We start from the raw sequence: 6,966 nt of genomic DNA on the forward strand, positions 1-6,966 counted from the left end.
TCTCCTCCTATTGATGATCGATTTTGCAATCCTCTACCATACACATGCTGCTTGAACAATCAGACCCTGTTTTAGTTTAAAACTGCACTGCACTTTAAGCTTACAAGACAAAGTCAGATGGATCTACGTGTATGAACATGTTTATATTTACCCAAGCCTTTTCTATAAGCAGGTCTGATCTATCTCTATAGTAGATGTCCCCAACTGACTCCACACATACTCTACTTGGCATATCCAGAACATTTTAAATGGTGTTCAGGATCTCAGAATATTAGCATCTCCTAATTATATCAAATGTGATTCCAATAGTAGCCCTCACATAGTCCTGGATTGTGCACTGTTGAGATGATCAGAGGAGATTTAGTCCTTTAGCACAACTGTTATCAGTCCACTCTCAGTCATCCTCAGTGTTCATCAAAGGAGCACATAAGACCCAAAGACAAGAAGCATTGCAAAGAACTTGTAATATGAATGTCTGAGTTTTTTCTTTTTAAAAATAGCATTAAAATGATATTGTCAGATAATTCAGAGGGAAAACATGTATATTCTCAAATGATATAAACTATAATAAACCTCACAATGTCAACTATCAGAATGTGATAGGATAAATCTACCCTTGTCCAAAGTAGAAAGTCAGAACATTAATCGGTCTAATGGGAAATTAATTCATAAAATGAGTTTGAAGCAATGCTATAAATCAGAAAGTACACATTGTTTTTAGTATGGCAATCCATTAAGTAGAAAAAAATATGTGAAGGTAACTTGACATCATATGACCTGAATCTAATCACACAATTTAAAAAAAAAAAAACTAAAAAAAAAAAAAAAACCTTTGGAATTGACTCTGCCATTAATGCGTGCTCTTGTTCCCACCTCACCCATTTAACATCACCACCTACAAGGCTTAAAGTCAGTGGTGAAAATTTCACCAGGGAACCTCTAGGGTCACCAGGAATGTTCAGCTGCTGCTCTACAGCCACACAGTGCAGAGCCGTACTGGATGAGAACACTTGGGGAGCTCTCATGCTGTGAGTGTCCAAACCATGCACACCGTTAACAATGATGCCACCGCTGCGTGTTGACGGGGACTAGTGCCAACTCTCCCATGTCATCTGTTGGCTGGGAAGTAGTTGGGGTCCAGATAACTATAACTGGTGCCCTGGGACACACAGTAGTCTCTGTCTAAGAACATCTCTGACTTATAAACAGGTTCTAACTGGTGGTATTCCTTGAGAATATCTGTTTCATGTGGGCAGTCTGAACAAGAGTCACAGAAAAGCAAAGACATTTCTGGAGGACAGTCCTGGCAGTGCCAGCGGACACCTTGGATAGGTTCTACACCACAGTTATCGCACTTAAAGTCTACATGTTGCACAAACACACTTTCTGCTTGCATTTGTTGAAGTTTCTGCTTTTTTAACTTTTTAAACTATAATAGTTCTTTATATTCAGGTAAACTCCAATATATGATAGGAATACTTTCTTCGTCTGAGGCCTCCTCAGCAGCAGAGCTCATGTGGCTATGGAGACAGGACCAGTCATCATCTTCATCCATGTACACTGGTGGCTCATGCGAAGTCATAAAAGTGGAGGGTTTAAAGAGGTGCTTATTAAGGGGGTGCTGCCTCCTGCTTGTTGACGACTTTCTGGAATAAATATATAAGTTAGGTGTTCTGCCTGGAACTGGTATGCCGGCTTTAGATAGCTTTATGAATTACTTCTGTACACGACTGGCAACCTGTTTGGCTGTCAGGTTGCCCAGCTCATCAGCAATCTTCTGCCACCACCAGGATTCTACTTCTTCAGGTGGGTATTTCAGGAGTACTTGTTCAAGTTTTTTCCACTCTTCAATAGTCCACAGCTGGTTGAAGGTCTCAGGTTTGTTGTCATCACACAGACGACCTCTTATCATCTGAGGACGATTATGGGACCCTTCTGGATCATCACTCAAAGGCAACATGGAGTAGGAAAGGGAGTCTCCATCCTTCTTAGGATCTAAAGGACTTTTTGGTCTAGCAGGTAGCCCTACTTTATCAAAAACGAACTTAAGCCTCCTAGTATGTCTTTTGCGAAGTTTAAATTCTCTTTCAAAGTTCCCAAGGCTATTGTTATACTGGTCCCACATGATCTCAGATAGCTGAACAACTCTCTGTGGGTATGGAAGGCCTATATCAGCCTTCTTCTGAAGCTTCTCCACAAATCCAATAGGATGTCTTAGTGCTTCTCTCTGGTGTTTGCCTAGACTCTCCAGGTCTTGCGCTGCTTGGGAGCGCTGAGCCTCAAGTACAGCAATGGTCTGTAGCAGTCTCTGATAATCTTTGTTGTGTTTCAGTGCCACATGATCTGATTCAAAGTAATAAACATCAGGATCATCATCTTCCTCTTCAGCAGTGTGCTGACTGGCACTCTCTTTGGCAGATGGCAAACGTCCAATATTCATTCTGGCCTCTGAGGGTGGCTTACTTAGTCCTTCACTTCCACAGTTTTTAGAATCACAACACAGAACCTTTTCATCTTGAGAAATTTCGACAGGATTTGTGGAAGACTTACTTATATTATCACTAATGGCTGTGTTGGTTTCATTGAGACTGAGGTTATTCTCCTCAAACTGTCCATTTTCTCTGTAAGGAGATGTGTTTTTAGTGGGACTACCTCTGGTCAGGGCAGCCCTTCGAGGTGAAGTTCTCAGGGTGTATCTCTGTTCTTGAGGTTCTGATAAGGATGTCATCTGAGCTGAAACACAGTCTAGGAGGACAGTTCTGGCTCTCCAGAGACTGAGACCAGCATGCCTTCAGAACCGTGTCCAGAGGGTCACTGCTGTTCTCATTACACTGCTCTCTGGAGGCACTGCTATCTCCCACCACATCTACTTCTTCCTCAGAATCTCTTGAGGATGACTGAAGTTCAGAAAGAGGGCCTGAAGCTGACTCAGCAGTCAGCTGATTCCTTCGTTCCACGGGCAGACAGGCAGTTACGAGTCTGTGGTCCTCCAACTTGACCTGCACATCTGACTTGGTGCAAGGCACGAACCGGTCTATACAGCTGTCCTCCTTCCTACAACCACAGAACACTGAAGTCTGGGTTTCCGAATCCCCATCTCCAGCTACTGATTCTTCCTGCCGTACATAGGAACCAAGGTTATTTTGTTTAGTGTTCCCATCAGGCTGACAGTCATCACAGTTTATAACAGCTGCCTCACTGTCATCAACACCATTGACAGTCAAATAGCCTGTGATTTCTTCTACTACTGCAGCATTAAGTGGCCCTTCCTCACTGACATTCACCTTTTTAACTTCCCTTTTCTCACAATCATCCAATATAAGACAGCGACAAGCTCGTTTAGCCCCTTGAAAGTCTGCATCATAGTCCACTACTGTCCTGTGTTCTACTGGCTCCTTGTCTGGTTTTACAGGCGAATCTTCTTCTGAACTGTTTGTGGCTTCAGCTCTAAGACAGCGTTTAATGTTCTTTAAGCCTGGCAGTGCTGGCTGTCTGCCTTCTCTCACAACTCTCTAGGGCCTGCCTTTCTAGGTCATCCTTTTCCGAAGAAGAAAGCCTTCTTTTCCTGGGGTGTACCCATGATTCTCGAGCACTCTGCTGCTTGACATCTGAAGTTCTTCCATTATTACTTCCTTTCTGAATTGGCACAGGCTCTGGTCTCTTCTTTGGTGATCTTGATCGTACTTGAGAATGAGAAGAGATTTCTTCTGGGTGAGCAATGCTACGATTCCTTAAAGTTCTACCACAAAAAGATTCACCCAAGCCGTTTAACCCCACTGTTGATCTTGTAACTCAAGTAGATCGGGAAGCAGCCATACTATGGCAAGTCCCTACCATACGGTCATCATGATCCACTCATTGGGAAACCTGTACAACCAAAGATCTATCATTGTGGAAATATTATTTCTTTTCTTTATATCCTGAAGGAGATGGAGATATGATCTACAATTGAGTTTCAGCTTCAGGCTTTCCTACTCTCAGCTTCAGTCTCAGAGAATACTAGAACCTCGTAAACGCCTCTCTTTTGAAGTGTCTCGCCTAGTACTTAGTTTCCAAGCATCTGTATTTATATGTCATTACTGTTAATGTCCATGTTACACTGAGACTTCAGGAATTATTTATACGGCTGTACTAGCACAACTTGTTATCTCTCGCATGGAGCCGTCCACCGCAGGGAAGCTCCGCCTGCGCCTGCGTGGCCACCTTAGGCCGCTGCGCTTCCAGGTGGGTCCCAGCCTCCCGCTCCTCACTTCCGGAACCCAAATTTAAATGTTTTAAATGCTAATGAAACAGAAATAAAAGCTGCTGAAAAGCATTAAATTTAAAAAAAAAAATGCTCGTTTGAATAGAACATGTACTTTTTTTAACATCGAGATAAAAAACAGGAAAAGTGTTAAGATGGGGCCAAGGAAGTTACACTTATGTTTCTATAGGAGAATAACAGTTATAGACAATATCAATATTCGAGTAATGCTTTTATACACTCTAAGGTCATCTCTGAATTATACAAATGCTGATTTCTTGCTGGGGACAGCATACCATGACAGGAGCTGCCCGCAGCAGGCAGGGATGGACACATCTCAGTAGCCCACAGCAGCTCTTTGTAAAAAAAAAAAAAAAAAAAAAAAAGTTATTCTCATTTATCCTAACCTTAGTCCTGGACAATGGTTGTATAGATTTCATTTGTGAGTGACTGCTTTTCAACTGACTTTGGTGTGCAATAATTATATCTGACTTTCCTACTCCCTTCTCCTTCTGATCTGGTAAATTCAGTGAAACTAGATGTTCCTTGAAGTAACGATTCTTAAACAGTCAAAAATTGAGGCATAGGGGCACAGCACAGCAGTCCTAATGGTCCAGGTGCATGCTGTGCACTCTCATCTTGGAAACAATGTAATAACTGCACAATGGTAGTTTTGGATTAATATTTGACTTGGAAAGAAAGTTTGAAGAAATTATAAAAATGAAATCACCATTATTGGGACCCTGAGAAAGGAAAAACCTATTAAAGTTTTGAAATAAGTTGTGTATAACATTTGAGAGTGATTCCTGGTCTCCTTTGGAAATGTATATAAGAAAATATAGAATACATAGAATTATATACTAGTAAAACTAAGTTAAAACACTGGGACTCTTAGCAGAGTCATTGTGTGCAATGTGCAGAAGCAGACAGCTAGCAGAACTACTGCGTTAAGAGTTAACTTGATTCTTTCTGGCCACTGCCTGGCAGCTTTGCCCAAGTCATTCATCATTATTAGAGCTTCACATGAAAATGCAAGTAGTTGACCTCAAAGTTCTGAAGTATAATAAATCAAAAGTTAAATTTTAAATAAAGGTAAGTTTGCAATTACTATTATTTTGGCCACAGGTCTGGGAAAAGGGGAAGCTTGAAACTTTGGGAAACAATTGTAATTCTTGATTCTTTGTGGGAGGTAGTCATTTTTTTGAATTTGATTTGGCAATGATTATATAATGTCTTTTTTCTACATGCTTTTGGAGTATCAATAAAAGACTGGGGCAAGTTAAAGGCAAGTGGAGTGTGTGAGGGAGAGTGAGAGGAGAGACTTGTGGTATGTGTGCGCACACGAGCAGTGCATGTGTGAGTGAAAGAAGAGCACATGGGGGATGTGTGTGTGGTGAGTAGGTTTGAGTGAAAGAGAATGCACAGAGACGTGTAGGAGTGTGGGAGTTTGAGAAAAGAAAAGTGAACAGGAGAAAATGCAGAGTGCACAGGAGAGTGCAGAGTACACGAGTACACACACCTTCAAGCTGCAGGAGCAAGTAAGCAGAGAGAAAGAATGAGACAGAGATGCAGAGACACAGAGAGAGGCAGAGAGAGAGCAACTTCAAGCCTTGAAATTTGCCTGTCAGCTTGTACCTGAAAAAGTTGTCTGTGTGTGTTTATTATGTGCCTTCTAGATATTCCCTACTTCCAGTTGAGAACTCTCATCCTGTGTCCAGGCTCGACCCCAGCAATTTCTGAACTGGCAGAGATATGATTACAGGCCCGACTTTGGCATTGTGAAACTTCACCTTTCTCAGTGTTTTGAAATATTCCCCTCCCTCTCCCCCTCTCTCCTGATTGGTTTATTTAAAAGCTGATGATCTATAGCAAAGGCAGAAAATAGAAGTTGAGATATCCTTAAAGATAGAAATGAGACATACAGGGAATGTAAGTCAGCACACAGAGCTGGCATAGGTTTCCTTTCTTTTCTTCTCCTTCTTCTCCTCCTCCTCCTCCTTCTCCTCCTCTTCCTCTCCTTCCTCTTCCTCCTCCTCCTCCTCCTCCTCCTCTTCTTAATTCTCCTTCTTCTTCTTCTTTTCTTCTTTTCATTTTTCCCCTTGGTTTTTCAAGACATAGTCTTTCTGTATAGTATTGGGCTGTCCTGAAACTCACTCTGTAAACCAGGCTGGCCAAAAACTCAAAGAGATCTGCCTAACTCCACCTATCAAGTGTGGGGGATTAAAGGCGTGTACCACCACTACTACCAGCCAGCTTTCTGTCTGAATAGGACTCCAGCAGTGCCGGGAATAAAAACCAAAAGTCAACACACAAGACCTTAAAAAACATAAAAACTTTTTTACATCAAAGAACACTTTCAATCAACTGAAGAGGTAACTCAAGAAACAGGAGAAAATCTTCCGCAGTTATTCATCCGAGAGGCACATATTTGTGAAAAGAATATATAAATAAAACTAAACATCAAGAAAACAAATGACCCAATTTGGAAATGGGCTATTGAATTAAACAGAGACTTAAGAAATAAAAGTGGCTTTTCCCCTGCCGCCGCCAGCTTGTGCGGAGGCGGAAGCTTGTGTGCGTTCAAGATTCGGCGTTACCCGTAATCCACCGCCATGGCCGAGGAAGGCATAGCTGCTGGAGGTGTAATGGACGTCTACACTGCTCTTCAAGAGGTGCTGAAGACCGCCCTCATCCACGATGGCCTAGCACGTGGCATACGCGAA

At 42.1% G+C, this 6,966-nt stretch overlaps 1 pseudogene; it reads right to left on the bottom strand.

The window, feature by feature from the left end:
- Positions 1 to 1,108: 1,108 nt before the first annotated feature.
- LOC116093353 lies at positions 1,109 to 3,951 on the bottom strand (annotated as a pseudogene).
- Between the last annotated feature and the right edge of the window lie 3,015 nt (positions 3,952 to 6,966).

Source organism: Mastomys coucha, unplaced genomic scaffold (assembly GCF_008632895.1).
Source record: "Mastomys coucha isolate ucsf_1 unplaced genomic scaffold, UCSF_Mcou_1 pScaffold16, whole genome shotgun sequence".
Taxonomy (NCBI): Eukaryota; Metazoa; Chordata; class Mammalia; order Rodentia; family Muridae; genus Mastomys; species Mastomys coucha.